Source organism: Chinchilla lanigera, unplaced genomic scaffold, assembly GCF_000276665.1.
Source record: "Chinchilla lanigera isolate Chin_1 unplaced genomic scaffold, ChiLan1.0 scaffold00004, whole genome shotgun sequence".
In the NCBI taxonomy this organism is placed as follows: Eukaryota; Metazoa; Chordata; class Mammalia; order Rodentia; family Chinchillidae; genus Chinchilla; species Chinchilla lanigera.
Genome location: NW_004955405.1, coordinates 8,556,427 through 8,573,585, shown reverse-complemented (window position 1 = coordinate 8,573,585; position 17,159 = coordinate 8,556,427). Strand labels below are relative to the sequence as shown.

General features: G+C 36.7%; 1 protein-coding gene across 2 annotated transcripts in view; it reads right to left on the bottom strand.

Moving 5' to 3' along the window:
• Rap1gds1 (RAP1, GTP-GDP dissociation stimulator 1) overlaps nt 1-17,159 on the bottom strand; it is a gene marked incomplete in the record, with an annotated part of 153,488 nt that overhangs the window by 135,019 nt on the left and 1,310 nt on the right.

Sequence of the window (17,159 nt, the reverse complement as noted above, 5' to 3'; positions counted from 1 at the left end):
AAATATTTTAAAAGCTAGAGGTATAGCTCAGAAATACATTCTTACCTGGCATCTATGAGGCCCTGGGTTATTCCCCTAAACCACAAAGTAAGTATAACTCAAAACATAAAATTTAAAAAACATTTAAAGGTATGTTTATTTTTTTAAAAGAGGTATTCTTCAGCTGGAGATGTAGCTCCATGGTAGAGCACTTGCCTAGTATGCTCAAGGCCCTGGGTTCAATGCCCAGAATCATTAAACAAACAAAAAAATTTTAGTAGTTAAAATGGCCTATACTGCTAGGCATGGCGGCACATGCCTGTAATCCCAGCACTAGGGAGGCTGAGGCAGGTGGATAGCCATGAGTTCAAGGCCACCCTAAGCTACAAAGTGAGTTGAAGGCCGGTCTGAACTTTGTAGCAAGATCCTGTACCCCACCCGAAAACAGAAGAAAAAGGATGGCCTATACTAAAACAATGACTTCATTTTACTGTAAGTTTTCTTCTCTAATTCTTGCAGAACTCTGACCAGTCATTTTCACTCATTCTTAAATGGAGTTAAAAAGTCTATTTTAATTTAAACCAGAAACAATGGACTTTTGTAATGTTTGATTGGATGGTTAAGAATCTGACAGATGATCTTTATAACTACAACTTTAAACCATAGTGCATAAGAGCAAAATACCATCTGCTAAATTTTATTTCACATAATGCCTTTTCACTGGAGTACAAAAATTATCTCATAATTCATAACTATCAAATATAGTTTTACCACATAATATGGCATAAATTATAAATAATACATTATCATTTTTTAAAATCACATGATGATGAAACCCAGGTTTAACTCTTTGTCTCAGAACTGACCAAGAAAATATGAGGGTAATTTCTTTCCCTCAATAGTCTAAGTGGGAAGATTTAAGACACTTTCATATCAAATAATGGTCAACACCCAGGATACCATAAGTCAACTTAGAAAACCTATGTAGAGAAATCAACACAATTTGAGGACATGCTAAAAATAAATTAAAGAAATCTAAAGTTATACTGGAACAGTGTTATTGGAAATGTAACCTACCAACTGGAATGACTCTATACAGAAGAATAGCTCTAGAAGATGGAAGACAGAGTTCAAACTATACACGTTCAACCTTCACTTCTAAACAGGTAAGCTATCTGCATCCACAATAAAGAAGAAACACTCTAAATACAGGAATGAAATAACTACTTGAAACATACTTGCCCTTGTCTAGCTCCTTAGGCCTACAATGTTCCCGCAGGCCAACCTAAGACTTCACTGTCATCAATACTCACCAAAATTCTTCCAGAATAAAGTCTTACTAGTTTATTATACTCTGTTTCCCAATCTCTCAGGTCCCATTTTATTTCTCATCTCTCATACTCCACTTAGCCCCTTATCAGCGGTGGCGAACCTATGGCACCTGTGCCGCAACCAGCTGTTTATCACTGAAAGCTCTAAATGATTCACTGTCACTGCCTTAGATTGTTCTTGGAAATTAGTAATTTAGCTGTGAGTTCCACTTCTCCAGGATACTACTCAAGTATCTGCCTATGATGTTTGCCTTCTAACATGGATAGCTAGTTGTTTTTTTTTTTTTTTGGTTTTTTTTCTCCAGTACCAGGAACGGAACTCACGACCTTGCGCTTGCCAGGCAGGCGCTTTGCCGCTGAGCTAAATCCCCAGCCCCCTGCCTTCTAACATGGAATCAAGGTTAAAAGACATCCTGCCTCCAAGTTCTGCCCTAGAGGCTGGGGGTTTTGCTCAGTGGCACAGTGCCTGCCTGGCAAGCATGAGGTCGTGAGTTCGATTCCTGGTACTGGAAAAAAAAAAGTTCTGCCCTAGACTCTAGGATATGCCCCACCTCAGAGGACAACCACACAAAGGACAGCTACATAATTCAATACAAGGAAATTTTGCCTGAAAATGCATCGCAATGTTTACAGGCTATATAAGTTAGATAAACACAAGTGTTCGTGGTTCTCTGTGAGGAGACTCTGGCCAAAGAAGCATTTAAAGTAAATGCGAAAGAGGAAGACTTTCTGGACAATTCAAGACTCCTGCAATGCATGGAAAAGTTTAGAGCAGATCTGCAAGACAACAGTCAGCAGAATTAAATGCAGTTATTCTTAGAGATGTTTGCTTTGGCCACTGTGTGCCTTCTATAAGACTGCTTAAACTAAGTTGACGTGTAGCATAACAAACCATCCCATTCTTTCCCTGTCCCCCAACCAAAGCTCCTACACAAAAATGTTGCAACTGCTTGTTTTTGAGTCTCAAATAAATAAGTGCACAAGTCTCAGCTCTGAGCTATTTCTTTGAGGCTCTCATGACGCAGCAGCAGCCCCTCTGGGTTCTCAGTGGCTGAACTAATCTATTTCACCCTTTATGCAGCCACAGTTGCACAATGTGACAGTTCTCTACTCAGGCTTCTAAATAGCCTTAAGCATGGATCTTTACTAGAATAAATTCAAAGTTGTGCTAACCAGATACAGTGTGGGGGGGTACTGTTTTATAACATTTTCTTAGAGAATCAAAAACAAGCCTCTAAAGCCTAAATGAAGAGACTTTCAGATAGAGAAAAATGGAAGTATCTCATTAAAATTGCCACAAAGTCTCAGTAACCTATTAACTAACACAAGTAACATTGAAATTTATAAATTTTTAGGCAACACCTATTTTTCTGTGTAATAAAATGCCAACTGAAGAAAAATAATATACACAAGTAGTTGTAAATGCGACAGATGAGTTTAGCATAACCATATATGAAGCAACAGTTTAAGAATTTTTAAAATTAAAACAAAAGTATCAGAATTATCACTTATTAATCACAAAAGGAATACTGTTCCAAGACACTGCCACAGAGGGCAAAATGAAATTTTAGGGTCAAGATAAATAAAAGAGAATCCAGGCAAACAAAAACTAAGTAAATAAAATGAATGTAATATATTTACTTAAGGGCTGGGGATATAGCTCAGTGGCATAAGCATCTGCGTGGCAAGTGCAAGGTCCTGAGTTCAATCCCCGGTACCGCAAAAAAAATAAATAAATAAAAAATCTTTACTTAAAGCTATGATGTATTATGTGTTTAAAAGAATGAAATTCAAGCAATAGATTATGTCAGTTAGCAAATTACTTGTCTCTTAGGTAAAAATTCACTTGCAGACCCTGGTGAGTAAAAATAAAGCTGGACCATTTCAGATTTTTTCCCTTTGCCCAGTGGCATGACACAAGCTTTGTCTACAAAGGAAAATGGATGGGAAGGTGCCCGCTTTCCTGTTCAGCCTACGTAATTTCTCCAGTGCCAAATGCCTACAAGTTGTGGCTTCCAACACATGTGGCAACAGCTCCATATAGGAGAGCTGACTCAGGTCTGCACTTCAGCTCAGATCACTGCTTCCCACATTCTCTCCACAGCCTTTTAAGTGCACACACTGGAGGTGCTATGGAGGCCACCCAGAGCCACCTTGATCCAAGTATACACAGAAACGTGGTGGACTCCTGCAGCAGGTCTCTCAATTCCCAGTTCTGCCATAGTGCCTGCCACAGTACCTGACATACAGCCTCAACTTCTGCATGTTCAACTGTATGCCCATTTACTGCCTGTTCTACAAAGAGCTGCTCTTACACATCAGGCAAACATCAATCAGCTATGGGCTCCAAAACCAATGAACTTCTGCGCTATCCAGAGGGTTGGAACTGCATCCTTTGATAAAAATGTCCAAGAAAATTGGATCAGCATAGGTCTGGCTGTACAAGACCCACCCGTAGGAAGAATTATTGCCAGAATGGTATAAAAGGGAAACAAAGAAGGACCATTTGCTTCTGTTTCTCTGGAGGAGCTCCAGTCTTTGCCTTCACTTTGGCCAGCTCCTGGCTTCCAGCTCAGACCCCTCAGCCTTCAGGCACAGACCCTTTGACCTCCTGATGTAGGCTTGCATGGGACACTACACTGGACTCCAGGCCTTGAAGTAGATCCTTTGGATCTCCAGTGTGCAACAGACCTCTGTACTCTTCCACATCTGACTCTGTGGACAGTCACTGTAGATCTACCTCGTAAATTCTTACAGACTTGTATATCTTGCATTAAATGTTTCTCTACTGAGCACTGACTGATACTGTAATAAATTCTTCTCTGTAATAAATAAACAATGTTTTCTGTCAGAATATCTAAAATTAACATTGTGTGATTTGTCTTCTGAATGGACTGAGAATGACAGGGAACCACCAATAGCCTTAGAAAAATGAGTTCTATAAGACTAAGGAGGCTAAGAATGCAGTGACTAACAACCTAAAATAATCTCAAACTTCTGTTCATCCAGTAATATGAACTTCTGTTCATCCAGTAATATGAACTAAGTACTATACCTGCCCAGTGTCAAGCACCCAACACTGCACTCAGCGCTGAAGATATAAAAATGAACACCACACAGCTCTGTCCTCCCAGTTTTCACTATGCATATTTTTTATTATTTTTATTTTAGTGAGAATTACTTTCACACACCCCAGAAGCAATCAATGTGAAGTTTCTTATGCATCCTTCCAGAGGCACTCTAAACATGTGATGCAATTATTTACATATGTAAATATATACACACAAAACTTCAAAGCATAAACAATCCAAATGTTACAGCCCTACTTGCCTTTTTAGTGGTAATGACTTTAATAAAAAATACTCACTAGAATTATTTGAGAAGAACATGAGGTATAACTAAAATCACTTGGTAATTTTACAACAAACTATTATTTCATGCAGTGGTCATCAACCTAGAAAACTCACTACCTTTTGAAAAAGTTATATTAAAGATTTAAAACAATTTCATCAATAGGCTAATGTAAGGCTATTACTATAAGGAAACATTAAAATTAACTTAATAGATAACTAAAGTTTCAGTTGGAGAAACCAGTATAGGTACACATCCTTTTGTTAGTAACAAGTTTTACTAGGCCTTGGGTTCAATAAAAATACTTACAGTTTATTGGTAACTAGCATTAAAAGTATGAGTGAAATTTTTCACTAACCAAACATAAAATTTACCATAAAGCTATCATGAAAACTACAAATGATTAAATAAACATATTTCTTCCCTTTAGCTACAGTCAACTAATTCCAAGGGAATCACTCTCAGAATAAAGAACAAGTAAAGAAACTAGAAGAATGCTACTTACCAGGCAAAATTCTCTACTAGTCTATCTTATTTTACCACCCCCCGCAAAAAAACCCCACTTAACCTGCTGGAAGATAAAACAGGTCCAACTCTTAAAGCCAAAGCATAGGCAAGGACTTTCCAAACAAAACACAGGCAACAGTACCAAAAAAAAAAAAAAAAAAAAAAGAAATAGTACCAAGAATCAAGAAGTGGAAGCATATCAAATTAAAACCTTTCACATAAGCAAAAGAAACAACTAATAATGAGAATAAAACATACAGAATGGGAAAACAATTTTTGCCAGCTAGTCCTCAGAGGTGTAATATCTAGAATATATTAAAAAACCCCAAAAGAAATCAAAAGTCCCTCAAAATAAAAGACCCAATCAAAAAATGAGCAATTTAAATGGACACTTCATAAAAGTAGTATAAATGGCCAATAACTACACGAAGAAATTCAACATTGCTCACCATTAGAAAAATGCAAATTAAAATAATAGTAAGAATCCATCTTATACCAGAAAAAATGGCCATAATTAACAAATAATAAAAAATAATAAAAAAATGCTGGTGAGGTTGTGAGGGGAAAAAGAAACCTTTCCATATTGTGGGTAGGAATATAAACTAGTACAAGCACTACAGAAATCAGTATGGACATTCCTCAAAAAACTGAACCTAGAAACTCAATTTGATTCAGTTCTTCCCCTTCTAGTAATCTTCCCTAAAGAGCTGAAGACATCATACCACAATGATGTGTCTATACCCAGGTTTACAGAAACACAATTGTTAATAGTTAAATCTTGAAAGCAGCCCATGTGTCCATCAACAGATGAATGGATAAAAAAAGAGTGGTATTTATGTACAATGGAGTACTACTCTGTCTTAAAGATAAACTTGAAAATGGATGTACCCTGAGACCATGATGTTAAGAGTAAATCAGACACACAAGCTTAAACAACACATGGTTTCTCTTATATGAGAAATGGAAAGAATAAAGAAAGCAAAATAGAAGATAAATCATAGGAAGTAGGAAAGCAGATCTTTCTCAAATGGGAAGGGGATTAAGAGATGGAGGAAAGGGGAGGGGAAACAGGAGATGAAAAAAGGAATTAAGAAGTGTGCTGTCCATGTACCAACTCCACACAAGGAATGCAAATGTTATGTGCTGCAAACATGTGCTATACTAATAAAAATTTTACAAATAAAATTACTTTTATTTTTGAATTTTTTTTTTGGTACCAGGAATCAAACTCAGGACCTTGCACTTGCCAGGCAGGCGCTTGTGTCTTCTGAGCTATATCCCCGCCCCACCACTTTTAAATATGAAAAAGAAAAACTCAGTGAACATTTATTCAGCAGGTAGTTCTTTGATGAGTTTTGACAGTGTTATGGCTTGTGTCTAGATGTCTCCCCAAAACCTCATGCAGTCATACTGGGGGCTTTTTCAGAGGTGGCTGAATCTACAGTGTGTGACTGATTCATGGTGCAGTGCTAGGATTAAGGGTGCTAGCATTAAGGGTGGGTGATTACTAAATCAGTCCACTGATTGGTTTGGCACTGCCCTAATCCTGGTAGGCTGGACACAACAGAAGGGTTGGAAAAAGGTTTGTCCTGCCCTTTGCTTGGTTTGCTACTTTTTGCTCACCACAAACTGTTTCTCCTGTGATGCCTCTCTCCCACGCCATCCTGCTTTGGAACCAACTGATTATGAACTGAAACCTGTACAAAATGTGAGCTAAATAAACCTTTCCTCCTTAACTTTGGATATTGGGAATTTTGTCTCAGCAATGAGAAAGGAAGACACACAGCAATCTGTTCTTACTGAGGAAATGTTGTCTTTAAGGTTTTATAACTGTTCCAAATATTGCTGTCATATAGCAAATCACCCCAAACTTACTGGTATGGAACGAAAGCCATTCTACTATGTTTACTGATTCTGTGAACCAGGAATTCACATGCAGCACAATGAGGATGGTTTACCTCTACTCCCCAAGAGCTCGATTCTCAAAGCATAGGCTCAAAGACTAGGGGTGACTCTGGGAGTGACTCCATGGCTGTAGCATCACCTGAATCATCCAAGGTTTAATTCACTCCAGGATCTGATGACTGGCCTGGAAGAATTTGAAGCTAGGATATGCTGACATAAGACCTGAGACCTGTGACTTCACAAAGCTTAGCTTCTCAACAACATGACATCCTTAAAATACTCAAGATTTCTCAGGCCCCAGGCAGGCCAATGTTTTAACAAACAAGTTTAACTAAGCTAACAACCTAGAGTAGAAAGTCAGATAGCATCACTGTTGCTGCATTCTACTGGTAACAAGCTAGTCACAGGAGCACCAGATTCAGTAGGAGAATTAGACCCTATCAATGCAGGATGGCAAGTTCTAGGAAATTACTGCAGGTCAAGACCTGCTATGACTTAATACTACATGGTTGGTGAAAACAGTATAATAAATAGTATGACAGTCTTTGGTTTTATTTCTGAATACAAAGTTTTTCCAAAAATCATTATATTTTCAGCTTTGGGAATGGAAACTAAAGTTAGAGGAATATTATTTTATGTAACGTCTACAACTTTTCCATGAAATAGGTGTTATTATCATCTGCATTTTAGTTGATGAGAGTTGAATCAGAAACTGAATAATTTGTCTAGAATAAGAGCTAAATTTGGGGTAAATCCAGACATGTTTTCAAAGTCCTGGTTCTTTCCACTGTATAGGTAGTTAGCACTTTGCAGTTAAATAAAACTCAGATCTCATACAGATCAGAACTGTGCAAAATGAGTGACTGCATCTTGCTTCATACAGACATAAACTCTTCAAGAATGAGTTTATCAGACAATGCTAGATAGCAGTACTAGGTTAACAACTGTCTATATATTGAATACATGACCTGAAAAGTAACAATGACATATAACAGGAAGCAGTCTCTGCCACAGTATCTCAAGGTAGTAAGATCCTACGGAGCTACTCTAAGTCTTAGTAAGTGCTTAACTGAAGAAGTAAATAAACCCTAGAGAAAAAAGTTTCGTATCATCCTAAGTAATGAGTACTTGTATATGCCAGGAAAGCTACACTAGGTGCTGAGAAAGTAAATATGAACTACCCTTTTATTTAAATTAAAGGTCTATTTTCCCTTTTGAGAACAGAATTTATAGTCGTCTCTGTTTCTACTACTCATTATTTCACATTACCCTTTATCTACAGTTAGAACTGAGTTTTTCAAGAGTGGAAGATGTGACTACTTGCACTACTTAGTCACTTTCTTACCTCATACACTTGAGTCTCATGTTTCTGATCTGACTGACAGCGCTTATACAACCATACAAAGCAAGACCTGTGAAGCAATGGACAGCCCTCCTGCTAGAACTCATCACCACACTGCCCTTCCCCAAAACACATTTAAATAACCACCTCATGTAAGTTTTTTCTTTGTTCTGATTTTTTTAGACCAGCTATATGCCCAGTTTTAAAGACAAATCAACATTTTTCTGAAAAACAATCAGTGTAAGTTTTGCTGTTTTTACAACGATCAATTCCATACACTGTGATTTCTTCAGGAATCTTCAAACAGAATTATTTTTCAAAGGAATCAAAGGATTTAGGTATTAAAACCTGACAAATTTATTTTAAATATCCTTAAGATGGCATCGATTTCTCACAGCTTTGAAGGTTAATTTTCTGTAAGAATGCACTGATTCCTGTAAGATTTATGGTTTTCGTTTTTTTCTATGAGACACAAAAATCTCACTGCAGATTACAGGGAATTTACTATTTTAAGTTATGTATTATTTTATGTAATTCTTTACCACAATTAGTTTAAGTAATTTTATACAATTCTCATGTTAGTAAATGTTTTCTTATAATAGTACACCTCACAACCAATCTAGCAGTCTTATGTACTGTAAAGACCTTTTTAAAATGTCATGCCATTATTTTCTCTAGAAAATATTTAATGCTTAAGGGACAAAAATAAAGGAAAAACTCCAGAAGTCCTTTGTTAGAAGTAGTAAACTCCTTATTAGACAACGGAGCTTGAAGGTTTCCATGTTATACGATATGAGCAAGTTCTAACCTTCCAAAGTCTAAACTAGCTGTTGATAACCATACAACCCACGTGCCGTGACAACTTGTGCAGTAACCATATAGCGCGATAACCACATGGCCTACATGCCAAAAAATTTATCCTGTGTATCCTTTCTGAAAAACTTATAAAAATATGTTTTCTAAATATGTTTTTACCACTGTAGGATTAGCGCGTGTTGTTTGTCTACCACTGTAAGATTAGCACACGTTATTTGTACCAGACTTCCTCTGGTATAAAGATGAAGCCTCTGGCTACTCTTCACTATGTCTTCTGGCTCCATGCTGTGGACTCCGCCCTGAGCACAGCTCTTCACAGAGCTGTCACTCAAGCTTGCCAACTGTTTGTAACTGTCACTCTGCCTGTCTGGAACGCCTGGTCTTAGGATCTCTGTGAGTTCTGGAGTTGCCCACTGGGCCCCCTGTTCTCAGCATGGTGGCCAAGAGGAAGAAAGATTCTGTGCCGCAGCCACTCTCTCCAGCTTCCAGTTTATGGCGTGGGTGTGCGCCTCGGTGTTGCTGTGAATCTGATCAATAAATTGTTGCACTGGGGAGATTGCGTGACTTCCAGATCTTTGTTTGGCACATGCGTAGCCTCCCTCTGCTTCCACCAAACCCCAAGGTGGCTTAACTCAGAGGGCCTTGGGGCCTTGACAGTGGCCGCCATGTGCACTCACAACATTACTGTTTGTATCAATCCTGGATCTCGTCTTTCCGTTCCCAAAACCAGCAATTTGAAGATTTCTGACAGGAAAGCCCATAAGATGAGCTCCTCCTCTTTCCACTTGTACTTGGTATCTATTCTTTGGGCCTTATTCAATAATAATTTTAAAGGTATTTACAAAATGGGGATATAAAGAGTTTAGGTAACTTGCCAAAGGTCATACTTAATGGTTTATGGAAGAGCAGAGAATCCATCCTGTCTCTTTATATCATTTTGGCCAACTGAAAATTCAGTGTAACCATGACTAATTACTCAGGTAGTTGATATTGTATGGTTTAATTTTTACAACTTCATTTTAAAATTAATATTTTAATTTTCTTTTTTTCAAAAGTGACTCAACTTTGCCACAATTTTTAGTACATTAAAATCTTTAACAATTCAGACATCGATATCAGAAACCTCAAGATATGTCAGTATTAATGAATCAGTGTCAATGAACCAACTTTATAGATAGAAGACTTGTTAGAAAGGGTACGGAGCACATGCTGACAGTAGGTTGCTTGTATTACTGAGAGCTCTAAAAGGTTTGCCATCACTTGTACAGTTTTCCATTAACACATTTATTTGGACAGACCCTTGCTAGTAGTCTATTTATTGTGTATGTGTGTATACATACTAGCCCGAAGGAAGTATTCCCTACTTGACTCCATGCAATTTGCCATATAAGAATATAGGCACGGGGGCTGGGGATTTAGCTCAGCAGCACAGTGCCTACCTGGCAAGCACAAGGTCATGAGTTCGATTTCTGGTACCGGAAGAAAAAACAAACAAACAAACAAAACAAAACAAAAAGAATGTAGGCCCAAGGAAGACCAATTTCTGGGCTATTCAAAAGAAATAAAAAATACTGAATTTATAATCTTCAGATTGCTAATTTTTGGAATTAAAGATGATGTGTGAGATCAAGGGCCTCAATAATGATATCATGGCTTTCTTTTTTTTTTTTTTGGTCTTTTTTTGAGACAGGGTCTCATCATGCAGTTCAGGCTGGCCTTGAGCTCACTTTGTAGCCCAGGCTGTTCTTGAACTTGCAATGATCCTCCTGCCTCAGCCTCCCGAGTGCTGGGATTACATCTGTTTTTGTAGAGTATGAAACAGAGGACAATTGAGATTACGAGACCTCCCTGAGTTTACAAAGTTACTTGGTTGTCAACCTTCTGAACATTCACTCAGAAAATTGATGGGATGAAAACAACTTGGAAAAAGGTTAGGTAGTATAATATACTTTATAACAGGAGTGGACCAACTACATAACCTATTTTTACATGGTCAATGGTTAAGAATGGCTTTTATATTTACAAATGGCCAAATTAAATTGAGGCTGTATTTCATGATGTGAAAATTAAATACAAAATTCAAATTTGTGTCTATAAATAAGTTTATTACAACTCAAACATCCTTGCATTGTCTATGGCTGCATCCACAGCACAACAGCAGAGTTTAGTAGTTGAGACAGAAATCTCACTTTCTACACTGACTGATACACTACAAACAGCAGTGACATAGTTACAACTTGTCAATGTTCCAAGCACAATGTATATTGTCATACCACATTTCACTCTGACCATTTCAAAACAAAAAACATACACAGATGGTCTCTGACTTACAATTTTACAACTTTAAAATGGTTCAAAAAAGCAATATGCATTTTTTTTTTTTGTCTTTTTGAGACAGGGTCTTGCTATGCAGTTCAGGCTGGCCTTAAGCTCACTTTGTAGCCCAGGCTGGCCTCGAACTCACAGTGATCCTCCTGCCTCAATCTCCTAAGTGCTGGGATTATACAAGCATGAGCCACCATACCCTCCCCTAGCAATATGCATTCTGCAGAAACAATACTCTCATGCTAAACAGTGGAGTGAGCAGGAGCTTTTAATAAGCCATGTGATCACAAGTGTAAACAAGAGATTATTTTGTTATTATGTCACACAACATCATTGTAACTATGCAAGAAAATGCAATTATGAGTCAATATTTCTAGACTAAGCATCTATTTTATTCCCACCCCATAGGAAAGCAATCACTAGAGAGAAGTGTTAATATAAAACAAAGTACCCGATCATAGAATTTCACAAAAATGAAAACTGAAATTGAAACTCCAAAGAAAGTTTGCGAGTGGCTCATTTATTATCCAAAGAAAGCTGTTTAACCATGGTGAGTTAATTAAATTATGTTTGCAAACAAGTAACTATTTCTAGGGTAGAAAAGACATGTTAAGACTGGCCTGTCATTGAGACTAGCTACTTAAAGCGAGGACACTAGGAGCAATAGCAACATGCAACTAAAATGCAAGGCAAAAGATCAAGTTTTTCCTGGCTTTGTGATAGTGATTTGTTGTTTTTTCAAGAAGTCAATTCTAAGTGACTGAAGATTTTGCCTCTGTGAAGATTCTACATAGAATAGTAATGGAGAAGAATTATTTTCAAAGTTGAGAAAATAGTAATTCAGTATAACCTTAAGTGGAATCTGCTATGATGTGTCACCACTGATAGTGGCAAAAAAACATGAGGAATGGAAAGAGGCCAACTGAATAACACAGAAAGTCTGTGAAAATATAAGGTGTGTAAAGCCATGATTCTTCACTCTATTATACATTATTAAGTGTTCTAAGAAAATATTTTAATCTATCATGTATTATTGAACCAGTACATCTTAAAGATTATTACTGAACCAACAGGTCTTAAAGATGATCAGATTTAACTGAGTCAGTTCTGTGCATTTTCATCAGAAACAGAAACTGAATACCCTGGCTTGCCGTACCATACAGAAACCCAATAAATGACCCAGGAGCTGCAGAATTTAAGTGACTTTTTTTTAGCTCAGCACACAAAGGAAATTTTCTACAAAAAGAAATGCTTTCCACCCCCTATGATCAGGCAATGTCTTTCAAAAACAGATTTTTGCTGCAGATTTGATGTTTCCTAAAGAATCTGACCTAAAAATCAAGATTAAAAAACGTTTATATGAGACAGTACACTTCCATAAAGTTGTACGGACAACACTTCAAATTATAAGCCACAACGGATCCATTTTGTGTATTTCCTGTGTTGTCAAAAGCTAAATCAAGATCTTCATGCAAACACAAATTCTTAACATACATGTTTTAAGCTCAACCTACAGCTTTGGCAGTGTTTTCAGACCTCATGGTAAATGCAAAGGCAATTTCCAAATTCCAACATCCATTTAACTATCCAACTGAGGCACTCCCACCTAGCCTTCAAGTGGAAATGGTTGCTTAGCCTGCTAAATTTCAAGTATTGAGAAGAATCTAAATAAATTATGTAAATGCCTTCCACACAATGAATATACTCATTAAAATCATACGCAGGCCTGGGGATGTAGCTCATCAATAGTGTGCTTTCCTAGCATGAGCAAGATCCTCAGTTTGACTTCCAGCACAGCAAATGAAAAATAAACATACCCAACTGACAGTATCTACTGGTGTGGGGGAGAAAAAAAAACAGCTTCAAAAATTGAAGTCATAAAGTAGCATTATTTAACTGAAAAAAATCTACAAACTAAAATCAATTCTAATAGGATCAGAATCCTATGATTAAAGACACAATTAAGTGAAATGTTAATCTTCTTCCCCCCAAACCAATTTCAGTCTTTTCACTTTGTATTATAATAAACTGTATTCCATTAATGTTATCATGTTTTGAATCCAGTCAAAAAAATTGTGGATATTTGTTTTCTCTCATCATAAATTTTCTCTCACTTCTATGTAATATTCTGGATTTTGCCTCTTAGCTTGCAAAGCTTAAAATACTTACCATTTGGCCCTGCCCTGGCAAGTCTGTCAGCCCCTGCCTGATGTGGCGCTGTCCTCAGTGTAGCATTATGGGGAACATCTTAACAATGCACACACTCAGGGCGCCAGATACTCTACCTGCTGAATCCGAATTTATGAGAGTGGCCCCGGTACTTTTTAAAAACAAGCTCTCCAGGTGATTCTTATGCAAGCTAACATCTGAAAATCACTGCAATAAATCAGATTTCAGAGTGTTTCAGTGATAGTGTATTTTGTTAGCATAAGCAAGATCCTCAGTTTGACTTCCAGCACAGCAAATGAAAAATAAACATACTCAACTGACAGTATCTACTGGTGTGGGAGAAAAAAAACAGCTTTCAAGATTAAAGATTAAATTCATGAAGTAGCTTTATTTAACTGAAGTTTTGTCTCCTTGTACAAATTACACAATCAGTAAAATAAGAATTGTCACTGATTCACAGAACTATTGGAAAGATTAAAATAAAGATGGGTGTGATGGCACATGCTTGTAATCCCAACATTCTGGGAGGTTGAAGCAGTAGCAATGCCAAATTCAAGGTCAGCCTCGGCAACCTAACAATTTAGTGAGATCCAGTCTCAAAATAAAAAATAAATGTTCTAAAAGGGCTGGGGATGTATCTGTCCAGAGGCCCTGCATTCAATCCCCAGTACTATGAAAAAAATAAAAATTTCAAACTGTAGCATGAAAACTGACATCAATAATTCTTAATGAATTATTAACTCAATACTGGTTACTCCTTCACTAGTCAATGAGATATCATCAAATTTTTAGAAATTTTGAGACAGTTATTAAAACAATGCAACTTTAAATGAGTTACATTAAAAGTTATTAATATTCAAAACCATAATTCCTTACTACATTTTACTACTGTCCTCATGACATTATTATGTCTGTATCATAGATACACCATGTAAAGGTATATTGTATTTAATCTCTTCCCGAATCTATGGGTATTTGGTAACACCATTTTGTAGCTTGAAATTGCCCGTGGTTAAGGTATTTACATCACAGGAAACTGGCAATCACCACAAATCAGAGCTTCTGGAGAACGGTTTTCAGTTAAACATTAGTACACCCTGGTTATTATTATTAAGCATAATGAATTCCGTTTTGAACTTGAGTTTGAATTATGCGTGAAGAAATGTTTAAAAATCTACTGGATACAAAAATGTAACACACACACACCGCAATACGTATGTACAATCATTCTGCCCAGAAAACTGAACAAAAATCAGAATGACTCTGGAATTTACATGTAAACATTGCTAGCAGCTTAATTTAACTACCATTTATCATTTACCTAATCCTTGGTTTTAACTTCTAGAATGCTTCTGGTAATGAAAGAATTGTTGAAATTACTATTTGAACACTAAAGAAAAAGAGTTATGCTAAAATGAATCTACACATAATGTATACTTAAAACCAGTTTCAATAAAAAATTTAGACTCAAAATAGACTAGCACTGCTATGATTTTAGTGTTTTTGTTCCCATCAAAATGTAGGTTGAAACATCATGTCTAATGACAGATACTACAAAAACAAGTTGTTGTATGCCACCTCATACAGACATAAGGCTGTGGAACAGCAAAGAAATGTGAAGCACTACGTTGAAATTATAAATTATTCTCAAGCAAGAAAGGACCAAATGTCAGTCCGTATAAACTGCAACAATTCACTGCATAAAATGTTTAACGCTCCCCTCAACAGACAAACTCTTCATCTTGGCATTTAAGATCTTCCATTATCTGATTGTGGTCTATTAATACTTTCTCCTCCTGTCTTTTGCTCTAGCCAAACATGGCAATTCAATCCAATCCTACAAACTCCTCAGATATTCCCTCTCTTCATTTATGTATTCCCTCCCCATTTGAGTAACAGTTTCAACTCTATCTTTCAGAAGGTTAACTGACTCAAATAACACTTCTCTAAACTTTCTACGCACATTATCTGTAATTTACGTAAAAGTCGTATCATTTTTACGTTTATTTCTTTAGTTATCTGTAATTTACGTAAAAGTCGTATCATTTTTACGTTTATTTCTTTAGTTATTTGTGCGTCACTGTTCCTGTTAAAACTGTAAGCAACATTATATTCTATATCGTTGATGTTCAACAAATAAGAAATGTTGAGAATATAATAAAATACATAAAGTAACAGCCTTGGTCCACAAGGTTATATAGGAGTTTTTCTTCACTTTCTTATGGAGAAAATCACTGCCATAAAAAAATCTTTTTTTAAAAATCACCTGATTTATCTTTTGAGATGACGGAGTAGAAAGCAATTTTCCTCCTACCTTTAACCAGCATATCTCATGAACTGTTATAATAACTTCCTTAGTTCAGATATACAATTGCTTTCAAGAGTTTCAATTTTACATTATCGTACATGCCTACTGATTAAACACAAAACCACCTTACCAGTGGAAACAGCTTAGAAGGAAATGGCTTGCCTCTGCTTGACTCAAAACCTCTACCTCTAAAAGAACCCCCACATTTTTAATAAAGAGAAACCATACTGTTATTATACTTCCCTGTTCCCACTGCTTGTGTATCTTCTTATCCACCAACCCAAATGTATGTTCCGAGTCTATACTTCAAGGTTCCAAAGTTGAAAATAGTAAGGGGGTTTTAAAGAAGTAATTCTCCGTTTACTAAACATCTAATATGTGAAAAGCACTGTGGGATACACAGAAATTAATAAAACAATTTTATCTTCTGGAACTCAAGATTAAACGCGTAATACAAACACACAACCAATTCCAGTATAGATTATGTAAGTGCTATAAAAAGAAAAGCTAACAAGGTACAGAGAGCTGTAAGATTAATCTAACCAATCTTCGAAAGCAATTATACACTTGAGCCAAGGAAGTTACTGTAACAGTTCATAACACATACTAGTCAATGGAAAGGGAAAACTGCTTTTTAATCTTCTCAAATTAAGTGATGGGCTCAAAATTAGTGGTGGGTTTTTTCTCTGCCCTTTTTTAAATCACCCAGTTGCATTCAACAGTAACTATTTTTAGCTAATTTAATGTTATTTTTATTACTTTTGCAACAGATTATATTTTTTCCAGTGAAAAAGTATTGATTCACCCTTAAATTTTTAGTATTCACTCTTTAAATTTTTAGTTACATCGATTTAAGCTCATCTAGAAACGTAAAGAATTGTATTTCACAAACCAAACTTGGGGCCTAGAATTAAGAAAACTGTCCAACACCCAACACTATGTTAATTATCTAATTTAATATTCATTCAAATTCTTAGACAAAAAAGGGCAGGCACAGAAATTCGTGCAGTACATCAGCAGTAGCCACGCAAAAAGGCACGCCGAAAGCGGAACGCTGGTCCCCGGCCGCGGCCCTCTGCCCGGCCCCGCGCTCACGGGCTGAGCCGGCGCGGAGCGGCCCCGGCCC